Source organism: Dendrobates tinctorius, unplaced genomic scaffold, assembly GCF_039654945.1.
Source record: "Dendrobates tinctorius isolate UK_male_01 unplaced genomic scaffold, ASM3965494v1 ptg000223l, whole genome shotgun sequence".
Taxonomy (NCBI): Eukaryota; Metazoa; Chordata; class Amphibia; order Anura; family Dendrobatidae; genus Dendrobates; species Dendrobates tinctorius.
The window spans coordinates 11,664,692-11,681,017 of record NW_027361890.1 but is presented as its reverse complement, the minus strand read 5'-3'; positions in this window follow the sequence as shown (position 1 = coordinate 11,681,017).

The following is a 16,326-nucleotide window of genomic DNA, read 5'->3' as shown; positions in this document are numbered from 1 at the left end:
GAACAGACATTTATAGGACATTTCATAACTCCGACTCCACAGCACTGGTCACTACTGAGCACGTGCGTAAAGTGCAGCACAGATTCATCTCAGCTAAAAGCCCAGATCCTTAGCGACCATGCTTAGGTAGCGACCATGCTATTTTAGAATTTTGGATAACTCAAGGAGGAAGACCTGTGAAGACTCAGACTTCAAGGTTAGATTTCAGAAAGGCAGATTTTAAGGGATTCAGAAAGAGAATTGGAGGGATCCGATGGCTGGATATCCTTAAAGACAAAAATGTCCAGGAAGGATGGGAAATCTTGAAAAATGAAATTCTCAAAGCACAATTGTTAACAATTCTGAAAAGAGGGAAGAATAGGAAGCATTTAAGGAAGCCAGGATGGATGAACACAGAACTTAAGCACATGCTAAAAAGGAAGAAAAAAATGTTTATAAAATGGAAAGAGGGAGGCATATCTAAAGAAGAATATAATGCTGTCTGCAGAACCTGCAGGGCACAAATCAGATTAGCTAAAGCTAACAATGAATTGAGGCTTGCAAGAGATGTCAAAAGCAATAACAAAAGATTTTGGGGATATGTCAAAAGTAAAAGAAAAGTCAAAGATGCTATAGGATTTTTACAGGATGAAAATGATTAAATGGTAAGACAGGATGTTGAGAAGGCCGAACTTTTAAATTCCTATTTTGCATCTGTTTTCTCTCAGAAAGAAAATGTAACATCAACTGTTCTTCACTGTCCTATTAAGGGAATAGAAGAATCCAGGATCTCTATAAACAGAAAGATAGTGAGGAAACACTTTGCTAACCTAAATGAATTCAAGTCTCCAGGTCCAGATGAATTACACCCCAGAGTGCTGAAGGAGATAGCAGAAGAAATTTTTGAACCCCTCTCTATAATCTTTGAAAATTCTTGGAGAACAGGAGAAGTCCCAGAAGACTGGAGAAGAGCAAATGTTGTTCCTATCTTCAAAAAGGGGAAGAAGGTGGACCCAGGCAACTATAGGCCGGTGAGTCTGACTTCTATACCAGGAAAGATCTTTGACCAAATTATTAAACAACATGTATGTCAGTACCTGGATAAGAAAGAAGTGATTAAACAGAGTCAGCATGGGTTTGTAACTAATAAGTCATGTCAGACTAACTTAATTTCCTTCTATGACGGAATCACTGATTGGGTGGATCAAGGAAATGCTGTAGATATAGTATATCTTGACTTCAGCAAAGCATTTGACAAAGTATCTCATACAATCCTTATTGAAAAAATGACTAAGTATGGAATGGACAAGGCAACTGTTAGGGGGATTCATAACTGGCTTAGTGATCGGCCCCAAAGAGTGGTCGTAAATGGCTGCACATCCAGTTGGAAGAATGTCTCAAGTGGGGTACCACAGGGCACTGTCCTGGGCCCTGTATTGTTCAACATCTTTATCAATGATTTAGATGAAGGAATTGAGGGTAAACTGATTAAATTTGCTGATGACACAAAGCTAGAAGGGATAGCTAATACTAGAGAAGAGAGAGAGGATTCAAAAAGATATAAATAAACTGGAGAAGTGGGCAGCAACTAACAGAATGGTTTTTAACAGGGAAAAATGCAAAGTACTACATCTGGGCAATAAAAATGAAAAAAGCATATACAGAATGGGATGAATAGGCCTAAGCAACAGCACATGTGAAAAAGACTTGGGTATACTAATAGATCACAGACTGAATATGAGTCAACAGTGTGATGCAGCAGCAAAAAAGGCAAATGCAATTCTAGGATGTATTAACAGAAGCATAGAGTCTAGATCACGTGAAGTCATTATTTCCCTCTACTCCTCTTTGGTCAGAACTCATCTGGAATATTGTGTCCAGTTTTGCGCACCACATTTTAAAAAAGACATCAACAAACTGGAGCAAGTTCAGAAAAGAGCAACCAGAATGGTGACCGGTCTGCAAACCCTGTCTTATGAGGAAAGGTTGCAGGATTTGGGATTGTTTAGTTTGCAAAAGAGAAGACTGAGAGGAGACTTAATAGCTATCTACAAATATATAAAGGGCTGTCACATTGTAGAAGGATCATCTTTATTCTCATTTGCACAAGGAAAGACTAGAAGCAATGGGATGAAACTGAATGGGAGGAGACACAGATTAGATATTAGAAAAAACTTTTTGACAGTTAGAGTGATCAATGAGTGGAACAAGCTGCCACGAGAAGTGGTGAGTTCTCCTTCAATGGAAGTCTTCAAACAGAGGCTGGACAGACATCTGTCTGGGATGATTTAGCGAATCCTGCTTTGAGCAGGGGGTTGGACCAGATGGCCCAGGAGGTCCCTTCCAACTCTACGATTCTATGATTCTATGATTCTATGATTCTTAGATCAGGAACACAGCAGACATTTATAGGACATTTAATAACTCTGACCCCACAGCACTGGTCACTACTGAGCATGTACATAAAGTGCAGCACAGATTCATCTCAGCTAAAAGCCCAGATCCTTATATCAGGAACAGAGCAGACATTTATAAGACATTTCATAACTCTGACTCCACAGCACTGGTCACTACAGAGCATGTGCATAAAGTGCAGCACAGATTCATCTCAGCTAAAAGCCCAGATCCTTAGATCAGGAACAGAGCAGGCATTTATAGGACATTTCATAACTCCGACTCCACAGCACTGGTCACTACTGAGCATGTGCATAAAGTGCAGCACAGATTCATCTCAGCTAAAAGCCCAGATCCTTAGATCAGGAACAGAGCAGACATTTATAGGACATTTCATAACTCCGACTCCACAGCACTGGTCACTACTGAGCATGTACATAAAGTGCACCACAGATTCATCTCAGCTAAAAGCCAAGATCCTTAGATCAGGAGCAGAACTGACATTTATAGGACATTTCATAACTTTCCCAAATTACTATGAAAACCGTTACAGCACATGCTGCACCCAATGTATTGTATACAGTATAAGAAGTCAAAGTCAGTCCATTTGATACCGACTCCACCAAAATCGACACTGACTCCGAATCAACAATAGATTGAGCTACTAGTGTTTTGTCCCCATCATTCTTCATTAGTCGGTGTAAAGTGGCAAGAAAACAAGAGCCAAACGAGTTACATATTGTCGATCACACTCATTGAGCGGCCTGAACTCAGCGCATGTAAATGCAACCAAAATGTTTGATTGTCATGGTGCAATATGTGATCATTTAGGGCCTCACTTTAAAGTTTTGCCTAGGGCCCCACTTTGTCTAAAACTGGCTGTGATCTCAGGATGCTGCGATGTTTTTTCTCAGTCCGATTTCTGGTGAGAAAAAACTCGCAGATGAGCATCTATTAACATTTGTTCAGAATGCAATCCAATTTTTATTCGATTGCACTCGTCCATTTTTCTCATAGATGAGTATGAGGCTAGGAGCCCTTACTGGAGCAGTGGCTACAGGGAGACAATTGAGTTTAATTCTACAGTGTGTGTCTATAATTAGCCTCCAGACCTTGTCTGAGAGCCTGCTCTGCACACACATGCTGGAAAACAGGCTGTCAAACTGCCAGGGAGTGACTACAGAGCATGGTCACAGTATGAGTGGTGACTATTACTGACCCCTGCACTGCCACAATGACCGGAAACAAGCAAATGCAGGGAGAAAAATCACTTTATTTTCTCCCTATAGGCACTGCTGCAGTAAGCCGCTACCCAGAGTTTAAACGTTACTAGCCAGCAAATTACCCGTATATGTGGTTCAACCGTCATCTACTTTGTACTGAGAGGTAATTGAAGCTGTGCTTCTATGCTTGAAAGCCGGAGGCTGCTGGGAGTAATAAAGTTAATTTTCTCCCGGTACCTATGCTTTCAGTGTAGCAGCCACACAGCTTTAGAAGGCTATTAACCTGCAGATTAACAAAATATTTGCAGCTTAATCATATTTTTTGGTTCCCTTTAAACTGAGAAAGTGACTTCCGCTCCACACAGAAGATGTTGTGTGAGTTGGCTAACCTGGTGTCAGGATTCGTACCGGGGTCTAGTCTGGGTTCCACAGCAAGTTTCGCTGCCTTACTGGCTGTGCCACACAGCCAGTCGAAATATTCAGTTTCTGATCAACTAGTTCTTTTTCGTTCATCATTCTTCCCCGTTCTGGTGATTGGCTGCTTCACTGTTTCCTGTTCGTATGTCCCGCCTTCTTCCTATTTAGCACTCCTCAGGGCTTTCACTCCTTGCTGGTGATTCTTTTGTGGTACGGATTCCTGCCTTCTCCACTGCGCTGCCCAGTACAACCTCTGACAGCCTCCCGGTCTCTCTTTCGTCTGAGTACCTCTGGACTCTAGCTTTCCGCTTTGTCTTTGCTGAAGGTTTAGTACTGTTTGGTGTGTTAGTTTTGGGTTTTGTGGATTAACCCTTCAGGTTCGTTCTCTCTTTAGTATCACTCTTGTAGTCCTCCTTGCTGCTGCTTGTCTCCCTTAGGTTGTCCAGCATTAATTCCACCCTCGGTTTACCCTCACTGTAGCTCCCTGCACTTACGCCTAGGAAGGGACCGCCGCCCAGTTGTCGCCCACCGGCTAGGGTGGGACCGGCAAGTAGGTAGGGTCAGCGGGGGGGTGGAGCTCAGTGGCACCTTCCTTCCCCGCCGTGTGGTGGAATCATAACATAATCACCGGCCCCCCAAATGGACGCTATGACCTCCTTAGTCAATCAGATGCAGGGTCTTGCTCAGCTGGTGCAAGATCTTGCTGCGCAGGTCCAGCGTCAGGAGCAAATTCAAGCAGCTGCCGTGGCAGGGACAACTAATTCTGAGCCTAGAGTTAACTTACCCGAGCCATTTTTCGGAGATAGAAGCCAATTTGTTTCTTTTAGAGAAAATTGTAAATTATATTTTCAATTACGACCTCTTTCTTCTGGTCCTCCAGCTCAAAGAGTCCGTATCATAATCTCTCGCTTACGGGAGGGGCCCCAAGAGTGGGCCTTCTCTCTGCCGCCAGATTCAAATCTCCGTGTTTCAGTAGACGACTTCTTTCAAGCCTTAGGGAATATTTATGATGAGCCTGACCAAGTAGCTCTGACCGAGGCAAATCTCACCTCCCTGTTCCAGGGTGATCAGGAGGTAGAGATTTATTGCACCCAGTTTCGTAGATGGAGCTTAGCTACCCGTTGGAATGATCCCGCCCTACGGAATCAATTTCAGCGGGGCCTTTCTCCAGCCCTAAAGGATGAACTGGTACATTACACCCTGCCCCAGTCTCTAGAGGAGCTGATGGACTTAATGGTCAGAATTGATCGCAGGTTAAGGGCGAGGAGATCGGAGCAGGCAGCAGCGCAGGTTTCCGTTTTCTCTAGGGTCACTCCGACTGTTCCGAGTCTGCCAGCTGCCGAACCCATGGAAGTGGGAGCCATGCAAACTACCACAGAACCTAGTCCTTGCCGTCCACGCCACGCACTTGGAACCTGTTTTTACTGCGGGGATCCTCGGCACTGGATAAAGGATTACCCGCGGCGCCCTTGCACTCCACAAGAATCTTCTCGGAATACACCACCTAGGCCCGTGGGTGGACAGGTAATTCCTTTAAGTTCTAAGAGACTCTTAGTGCCAATTTCTATCGCTTTCTCCTCCTCTAAGGGAGAAGGAGTGGCCATGATTGATTCAGGGGCTACTGCTAATTTTATGTGTTATGAGTTTGCTGTCTCTTTGGGTATTTCTTTAATTCCACTCGCTCACACCACTAAATTAGTTGGTATTGATAACACCCCACTAGCTAATGGGGAGATTAGTCTCTGTACTCCATTACTATCATTTCAGGTTGGTGTACTGCATGTGGAACAACTGTCATTTTTGGTTATGCATGACCTCCCAACTAGTGTCATACTGGGGCTCCCATGGCTCCAGCTCCATAATCCCAACATTAACTGGGTTTCTGGTGAATTAGAGAAGTGGGGTGCAGATTGTTCACAGAAATGCCTGTTAACACACGTTTGTGGTATCGTCTCCGTACAAGCTTCTCTTCAGAGTCTTTTGGGCCAATTCGCAGATGTCTTTTCTATGAAGGAGTCTGAGCGGTTGCCACCTCATCGCTCTTATGACTGTACTATCAATTTAGTTCCCAATTGTAAATTCCCTAAGGGACGCTTATACAATTTATCTCCTCCTGAAAGAGAAGCTTTACGTGAGTATGTACAAGAGGCTCTAAGAAAGGGGCATATTCGTCCGTCCACCTCACCCCTGGCCACAGGTTTCTTTTTTGTCAGTAAAAAGGATGGAGGACTCAGGCCGTGTGTAGATTACCGAGGTCTTAATGAGATAACTGTCCGTAACCAATATCCACTACCGTTGATTCCGGACCTGTTTAACCAGGTTCAGGGGGCTCGATGGTTCTCGAAGTTGGACCTGAGAGGGGCGTATAATCTCATTCGTGTAAAGGCTGGCGACGAGTGGAAGACCGCCTTCAATACCCCCGAGGGCCACTTCGAGTGTCTGGTTATGCCCTTTGGGCTGTGCAATGCTCCGGCGATTTTTCAAAATTTCACCAATGATATTTTCCAACATGCTATTGGCCGCTATGTAATTGTCTATCTGGTTGATATTTTGGTGTTCTCTCCTGACTGGGACTCACATTTGAATCATGTAAGGGATGTACTCCGCAATAACCAACTTTTCGCCAAGCAAGAAAAGTGTATTTTCGGGGTCCAAAGTCTATCTTTTTTGGGTCATATTTTGACACCCCAGGCCATCACAATGGAGCCGGAGAAGGTAAAAGCGGTTCTTAATTGGGCTCATCCTGCATCTTTGAAAGCTCTTCAAAGATTTCTGGGGTTTGCCAACTTTTACCGCAAGTTTATAAAAAACTTCTCTATTGTGGTGAAACCTCTCACAGATCTTACTGTGAAAGGTTCCGACTTGGTAAACTGGAGTAAGGATGCAGTGGACACCTTCACGTTTCTTAAGGAGAGCTTTGCCACTGCTCCTGTTCTTACCCAGCCCGATCAGGAGAGACCCTTTGTTGTTGAGGTTGACGCCTCGGAAGCGGGGGTGGGGGCAGTACTTTCACAGGGGACTTCGTCTTTGACTCATTTGAAACCCTGTGCATTCTTCTCAAAGAAGTTTTCCCCAGCGGAAAAAAACTATGATATTGGGAACAGGGAACTACTCGCTATAAAGTTGGCCTTTGAGGAATGGCGGCATTTCCTGGAGGGGGCCAAACATCCTGTTACTGTCTTCACCGACCATAAGAATCTTGAATATCTCAAAACGGCCAAACGGCTAAATCCAAGACAGGCAAGGTGGGCGTTGTTCTTTTCACGTTTTAATTTTGTGATTTCTTTCAGACCCGGCTACAAAAACGCCAGAGCAGACGCGCTATCTAGAAGCTTCTTGCCTGAACAACCGTCAAACATCCCACCTGTTCCCATTTTACCTGAGAAAGTGTTTTTGGCTGCTAATACCTCTGATTTGTTTGCTGAAGTTAAACAATTTCAACATTTGTCTCCGTCCGGCTCTCCTGATAATAAATGGTTCGTTCCCTGTCATTTGCGTTTGAGACTGCTGAATGAATACCACAACTCTCCTCTTTCAGGTCACCCTGGTATTTCGGGTACTATGGAGTCAATCTCCAGAAATTTTTGGTGGCCGACTTTACGACGGGATGCCACTGCCTATGTCAAGGCGTGTGACATTTGTGCCCGGTCTAAGGTTAACCGCTCACGGCCTTTGGGAGAACTATGTCCTCTACCTGTTCCCTCCAAGCCATGGACCCATCTGTACATGGACTTTGTTACTGATTTACCTCCCTCCCTGGGAATGACTACCTTGTGGGTTGTGGTAGATCGCTTTAGTAAGATGGCGCACTTTTTTCCTTTTCCCAAATTACCATCCGCCAAGCAATTGGTCCCCTTGTTTCTAAATCATGTGGTGCGGCTGCATGGAATTCCTTCTAATATTGTCTCAGATAGGGGTACCCAATTTGTCTCCAAATTCTGGAGAGCTTTCTGTAGTAAAATTGGCGTTTCCCTTGCTTTCTCATCGGCCTTTCACCCGGAGACCAATGGGCAGACAGAACGGGCCAATCAAGCCCTTGAACAATTCTTACGTTGCTATGTGGCTGATAAGCAAGAGACCTGGGCAAGTTTCGCTGTCTTACTGGCTGTGCCACACAGCCAGTCGGAATATTCAGTTTCTGATCAACTAGTTCTTTTTCGTTCATCATTCTTCCCCTTTCTGGTGATTGGCTGCTTCACTGTTTCCTGTTCGTATGTCCCGCCTTCTTCCTATTTAGCACTCCTCAGGGCTTTCACTCCTTGCCGGTGATTCTTTTGTGGTACGGATTCCTGCCTTCTCCACTGCGCTGCCCGGTACAACCTCTGACAGCCTCCCGGTCTCTCTTTCATCTGAGTACCTCTGGACTCTAGCTTTCCGCTTTGTCTTTGCTGAAGGTTTAGTACTGTTTGGTGTGTTAGTTTTGTGTTTCGTGGATTAACCCTTCAGGTTCGTTCTCTCTTTAGTATCACTCTTGTAGTCCTCCTTGCTGCTGCTTGTCTCCCTTAGGTTGTCCAGCATTAATTCCACCCTCGGTTTACCCTCACTGTAGCTCCCTGCACTTACGCCTAGGAAGGGACCGTCGCCCACCGGCTAGGGTGGGACCGGCAAGTAGGTAGGGTCAGCGGGGGGGTGGAGCTCAGTGGCACCTTCCTTCCCCGCCGTGTGGTGGAATCATAACACCTGGGTTGTGGTCATGGGGATCAAAAGGGGATCAAAACAGTGCTGAGAACTGGAATGATGGCGAATTGTAAGTATTTAAACATAAGCACATTGCACAAAATACATATTGCTATGGTATTAAGGAATGCGTTTTCATATTTGTGAGTTCTCCTTTACACAATTTGCAGATCTATTTAATGCATATAGTCTTCGGTCTGCTGAAATACTATAATATTACATTTCTAGTGTAGAAATGTGTCTCCAAATGAATATTACATAAAGGACTACCAAATCAGCAATGCTCCTGGAGAAGCTTCTGGGAACATATGTCATTGAGTAGCTTAATATATGTATTAATACAACCTATTTTAATAATTAATAAAAAAAATGTATTTTTTTATTTTGGCTCTTGGAAGTACAGCCATTTTCATTCTCAAAAAAACCCCATGATTTGTGCAACTCAGAAGTGGAGAACATTGGGTCTGTACGCTGTACACTTGACAGAGTAGATAATAAAATAATATTGTGCAGTTCTGCAGAAGAGCACCATTATAGGGCCACTTAGAGCAGTGTAATAAATAGCACTGTCATGATTCATTTTGACTATAAATATAGCTAAACTGAGCATTATTTTAGGAATAAAAAAATTGAAGTAGATATAAAGTAGTCAGAGGTTGGTTTTATGACTTTTTCCATTTTTTTGCCCTTGCTGTTCCTCCATACATTGCAGTACTTTAGACCACTTTCCAATCTGTAGATGTCCAAAGAGCAGCAGTAACTGAGTGCATTTGCATATTTTTTGCTTTCAATATTAGATTTCTTATTTTCAAATTTTGGCCGTGCCCCTGACCACACCCCAGTCCATGCCCATTTACCATTTCTTTCTTCCCTGGCAGGAGATGTCTGAGGGGCACTGGCAGTGAGGGAAATTCAGCAGACACCTGAGACTGCAGGGAGTGGACTCAAATCCGGGACCTTCCACTGTGTCCAGGGGACTCCGTTCCAGCGTCCCGGTCAGTGGTACCTGGCAGCTGGATAGGAGACCTGGGAATTTGTAACTTTCCGGCGTCCCCATGGTGGCTTTTGATTAGCCAGGGCAGCGTAACATAATTTGTGCGTCCTGCTCACATCTAGTTGGGACCTGTGGATTTATTTTTTGTTCATTTGCTCACAGTCAGAGCCGCCTGAACTTTCATCATTATGTTGCTTCACTGCACGTCATCTGGCTTTTTTGTGTCTGTAGGTCGTGTTCACTGCAGGATCTGCACCAAACTACTCAAAAACAATCTTCTCCAACTTATTTGATGCATTTTTGGTGCAGATGTAAAGCCGCATTTTTATTTTTTTTATGTTCAGAAAAGTTTAGATTTTGCACTTAAAAAAGTAACTGCAGTTTTTTACATGTGTTTTTTAGGCTTCACATAGAAGGCAACAGAGATAAAAGTACCAAAACTGCACTAAAAAGGGGGGGAAAAGGCATAAAAGAATTGCACCAAACATGCAATAATCAGAGAAGATTGTTATTGTGTTGAGTAGTGAAGACACCAGCAGAAAAAAAGCAGCAGAAAAAATACCACATTTGAACACGGCCTCAGCATTACAGTTTTATTACACTTTTTTTACAGGTTTAAAAGAGAAGTATCAATCATGCCATTTTTTTATGTCATTTACCAATTCCTGTAAATAATCTTTATCGCTGTATTGTGCGGGTCATTACGATTACAGGGTCAGCAAATATGTGTCATTTGCTGATTTGTGATGATTAGAGATGAGTGACTTTGCCTTTTTTCGGGTCGAGTCGGATTTCATGAAACCCGATTTTCGCAAAAGTCGGGTCGAACGCAATCGGCCGATTATCGTGAAAAGTCGGAGGCCGACTGAAACACTAAACCCAATGCAAGTTAATGGGGAAGAAAAGTCGGCAGTGAGTGGAGGACAGGAAACACACCTAGAGTGCCCATTTTAATGCCAAAAACATCAATTCTTATTACTTAAGCTTGTCAACCTTAATTTACTTTATAATAATAGTTAGGCATTGAAAACTGGGGGTTATTTGGCAAAAGTTGTGGGGGGGGGTAGGGCTGGCTCCAGATTTTCATGGGCCCAGGGCCAAAGAATGTCACTGGGCTCCTTTAACACATGCCACAATTCATGATCCTCTGATACGGCAGAGAAATAGCGGTACAGTACAATGAAAAATACTTCACTTCTTACATCACATGACTGATATCCATTTTAAATTGTCCAATAGCTCCAAAAACGGACAATATATTACTCCATACAGTATTATGGCCACCGCATAGTGCCCTATACAGAGTAATGAGGCCCATATATTTCTCCATACAGAATCATTGGTCCCATATAATGTTCGATACAGTATATGATGAGCTCCACATAATGCTACAGTATATGTTGGTCCCCTTGGATGAAGCTCCACTGTCTTATGGGCCCAAATAATGCTCCATATATAATGGGCCCCATTTCTATTGCTCCAGTGTATAATGGGCCCTGTAAATGCTGCTCCAGTGTCTGATGTCCACCTTTGGAATGCCCCAGTGCATGGTGGGCCCCATATATCATTCTCCAGAGTAAAGTGCTCCCCAAAAATTGCTCCCAACCTTTAAAACAATTAAATAAGTCTCCTCGCTAGGGAATCCCTGTACTAGTCTGAACTCCTTGTTGTCCCCATCTTCCATCTCTCTGCACTTGGACTGTTTAGGCAGAGGGCGTACAGACGTGATGTCATCACGCTCTCTGACCAGAATGTCACTGTCAGGAAACGTGGAAGACGTCACGGCGGTGGAGCAGGGAGAGGTAAGTATTTCAACTTTGCAACTGCTGTGATCCTGAGCAAGCAGGGGGGGCCCACTTGTTGGAGATGGCACTGGCACAGGGCCCCTCATAGTACGGCTGTGTGTCTGACGGCGGGTGGGCCCTCCCGTGGGCCCTCCCACCGGCAGAGACACTTTTGCGTACTATGAGGGGCCATGTGCCAGTGCCGTCACCTATGAGTATGCCCCCCCACCTGCTCAAGGAACCTGCACTTTCATATGCGCCTTCCTCTTTATCACCATGTAAGGTAATATAGTATGCGGGAAGGGGAACCTGAGTTTCATCAGGGTCAGATTGTGGCTGTGTAGAGTGCGAGGGGAATGTAGTGGTCTGGGTCAATGTACCAGCAGAATCTAGTAGTGGCTGGGCATCAGTGCACTTGTGGCGCCCCCAGGAGTACGGTCACCACAGTGGCATTACCTTCCTCGTAGGGAGTGTGATGTCATGCTTGGGAGCAACGAAGGATCTCTCTAGCAGTTATACCAACACACAACACAGTTCCCACTCCAGGCCAGCAGGGAGAGCTCTGAACCTGACTACTGAGAAGCTGCTCTCTGTGGTCAGGAGGAGGGAAGTTCAGGCAGTCTGTGAAGGGAAGGGGAAGTGTGTGGACGTGAGAAGGGGAGCTGGAGGATGAGCAGAGTTAAGGCTCACTCCTAGCTGGAGCACATGGTCCGGATTCCGGTCTCCGAGTTTGTAGGGACACTGACAGTCCGGCAGCAGAAACCGGAGGAAGTAGCAGCTGTAAATGTTCTGTTCCTAACTATGGCTCGGAGGGCCCAACAGCGACTTGTGTGAACCAGAAGGAAAAGGCTACGGCTGCCTGCCATACGAAAAAGTTCCAAAAGAGAGTCAACAGGGGGAACTTCAGTGAACTCAGTACTGCGAGTACCTCAGATAAGAGCTAGAACAGAGGCCACACTACCTATCTGCAGAGAGAGAATTCCTAATTTGCTTCCAGGCTGACCAACTCCTTCTCCATCTGTACTCTGGTTCCTGGACGGCACTTACCAAGTACAGGTAAAGGAACTGCACGACTGTGTCTGTCACCTTTTCCTGCACCTGTCGCACGGCTCTGCTACATGCTGCACTGCACACCATCTACCAACTCTTTCATCTGCCCTGCGACTACGGCCCTACCTGTGCAGGGCTTCTACATCTTAGCTGCACCACAACATCTGTCCCAGAGAAGCGACACTGCAGCGCTGGTCAATCTGATCAGAAACCACAGGTGGCGTCATGTATCATTCACCTATAAACGTTATTCACCCCTTTGCATGGATGCGCAGGGCCACGAACCGGGTCACCACCACCATCACACATCCCTCTGAGACACCGGCCCGGTACCGATTAACCCCACTGCCCTGGCTGGCCACCCACACTCCATGTCAGATTCATCTTGGACTGGGGAATTCATGATTTGACTTGATAACACAGGCATGGTATGTGAGAAAGAGCTACATAGACTAATGTGAAGTGAGGCCTGCTTCATCATTCACTTTTCGTGGGGGTGAAGGACACAAGGAAAGGGGTTCTTCCTTACCAGGAGCCAGCACTTGACGACTCAGTGCTTGCATTTTTTGAAAATTCAGAAGAGAGGGCATATTAACTGGAGTCTGATTCGGCAATGTAAGCCTAAACCAGTTCCTGATGCTCCGGCTTTAAAAGCGGTTAACCCACTCCCAGAAAAGGTAGCCTTCCAGGCATTCTGGAGCCAGACCATGATGCAGGCTCAACACCTCCTGTGTTGTGATTTCATTCTCTGGTTCACCAGTTGTGAGTTCTCCTTCCAGACTCCCTCTGGAGGTAATGGGAGGTAGTGAGGCTGATTTGATCGGTGGAGATCTGCCACCTTAGAATGAGGATGACGATTGGATCTTAGGAGTCTCAGATTGGATTTAAGACAGCCGACGCCCTATTCAGTTGCTGGTGATTCCTTCTGGCTTGTCAGCTCTTGGTTTTCAGCTCTGTTCCAGTCATCTAAAGCTGTTCACACTTGATTTTGTTGGTCTATTCAGTTTTTTGTGTGGTCAGCCAGCACCGGCTGGGGGCTGTGCTGAATTTCCACTCTTATTTATCTGTATTTGCCAATCTGCTTTTTGTCCCTTATTAGATTGGCCTCTTTTTGCTCTGTCTCAGAATATTTCAGAGTGCTGATATAGTGAGAGAAGTCTAGTGACTTCAGGGTTAATTTTGTTATCAGAAGTGTTGGACATTATTTTGCAGGGTTTTGGGCAGATTGCAGACAGTGTCTGTCCTTTCCTCTCCTTTTTAGTTAGTTTGGGCCCCATTGTTTGCTCAGCCTATTTTCCTACCTGTATTTGTGTTTTCATCTTGTTTCACCGTCAATACATGTGTGGGGGCTATCTATTCCATTGGGGTCTGCTCTGGGGCAGATAGTTTTCCCTTTTCTTGCTTTAAGCTTATTTAGTATTCCGGCCGTGAGGAGGCGTGTAGGTTCATCGTAGGCACGCTCCACGGCTGCTGCTAGTTGTGTGGTGGGATCAGGGATCTGCAATCTGCATAGTTACCAACCTCTCTGGTTTTTCTTGGCTTAGCATGTTTAGGTTTTTTCCTCCTCGGTGACCCATTCATAACAGAATTACCAGCCATACCGCAGATTCTAGGGTAGTCAAAAGCAGGAAAAAGTTGCTTAAAAAAATAAATAAAAAAAAGTGTCAGAATTTTTTAATTTTTTTTATTTTTTTCCTCTTTTTCTCTGGGGCCGTAGGAGGATTTTTTTTTTCTTTTTCCTAATGGAGATTAAGCAATTGTCTGATCGTGTGGAACAGCTGGCTGCTGAAGTGCAGGGAATTTCCACCTACCTCATTCAGTCACTTGCTGCTGAACCTAAGATCCCTACTCCTGATGTGTTTTCTGGGGATCGGTCTAAATTTCTGAATTTTAAGAATAATTGTAAATTATTTCTGGCCTTGAAGCCTAACTCATCGGGTAGATCTGTGCAGCAGGTTAAAATTGTCATCTCCTTGCTGCGCGGCGATCGTCAGGATTGGGCTTTTTCTCTGACACCTGAAAATCCTATTCTGACTAATGTGGATGCATTTTTTCAAGCCTTGGGGTTGTTGTATGATGAACATAATGCTGTTGATCAACCTGAGAGAACCCTGTTGGCATTAAACCAGGGTCAGGATGCTGCAGAGTTATTCTGTCAAAAATTCCGAAAGTGGGCGGTCCTTACTGCATGGAATGATAGTGCATTGGCAGCTCTCTTTCGGAAGGGTTTATCAGAGACCGTAAAAAATGTTATGGTGGGATTTCCTGTTCCCTCTGGTCTGGATTATTTTATGTCATTAGCCATTCAAGTTGATCGGCGTTTACGTGAACGTAAAACTACACGAGAGGCGCTGCCACCTTTTGAACAAACGTCTGAACCTATGCAATGTGATGGGGTTTTGTCAAGGGCGCAGCGTCAGGAGTTTAGAAGGCGTAATAAGCTGTGTTTTTTCTGTGGAGATGTCTCTCATACTATTTCTGTCTGCCCAAAACGAGAGAAACGTTTTGCACACACATTTGCTGTGGGCAGTATACAAACTAAGTTCCTTTTGGGAATTACTCTGATCTGCTCGTTATCCTCGTCTTCCACTAAGGCTTTTGTGGATTCAGGAACAGCGTTGAATCTGATGGATTTGGACTTTGCTAAACATTGTGGTTTTTCCATGACACCTCTGCGGACGCCTATTCCTTTGAGGGGTATTGATGCTACTCCTTTGGCGGAGAATAAACCTCAGTTTTGGACCCAGGTGACAATGCGAGTTGCCCCAGACCACCAAGAGAATTGTAAATTTTTGGTGCTGCATAATTTGCATGATACTATTGTTCTGGGTTTTCCTTGGTTGCAAGCTCATAATCCAGTTTTGGATTGGAAATCTGAGTCTGTGGTGAGTTGGGGTTGTCATTGTGTTCTTAGTGACACTCCTGTTTTCTCCACCTCTCCTCAGTCTCATGATATTCCTGATTATCTAGCCGATTTTTCTGATGTATTTAGTGAGAGTAAGTCTGCGTCTTTTCCTCCTCATAGGAGTTCTGACTGTGCAATTGAGTTGATGCCTGGGTGTAAATTTCCCAAGGGTCGGCTTTTCAACTTGTCTGTACCCGAACATGATGCTATGCGATCCTATATTAAGGAGTCATTGGAGAAGGGTCATATTAGACTATCCACGTCACCTTTAGGTGCTGGGTTTTTTTTTGTGGCCAAGAAAGATGGTTCATGCTGTTGATTGCACATCCTGTTTACACAGTGGTTATGTGCTGCCGAGAACAATATTTTTTTTGTTCTAGGATTTTGCTCTTGGGTGATTGCTGAAATGTTTACACCTACAAATGCTTTCCTACACACACACCCTTCATACTACACACAGGCTGAATGACACGCACATGCAATCAGTGTGAAGAACTCTCTCTTCCTTATCAGTTCCTCCAAACTTGGTTTTTGTAAAGGGTATTGATACTGGCAGAAAAGCAACCCATTATTTCTACATAAAAAAAGGGCTTTAAAGGGCCATCCTACAGTGGCATATGAGCAGGGTGGATTGATTTAAATCACGCCGATTTAAATCATGATTTAAATCACGATTTAAATCAAAAGATTTTTTTCTATTTAAATCGGATCGATTTAAATCATGATTTTAATCATGATTTAAATCACTGATTTAAATCAAAAGGTTTTTTTTAATATAAATCACGATTAAAATGAGAAGTGAGAGCAGTGTGCATGTGCGCCCATAGTTACACGGACGAAACTAGGGGCAACGATCTAACGCCAGGGTGAGGGGGGGACCCCAAAGTAAGTAAAAATCTTTTT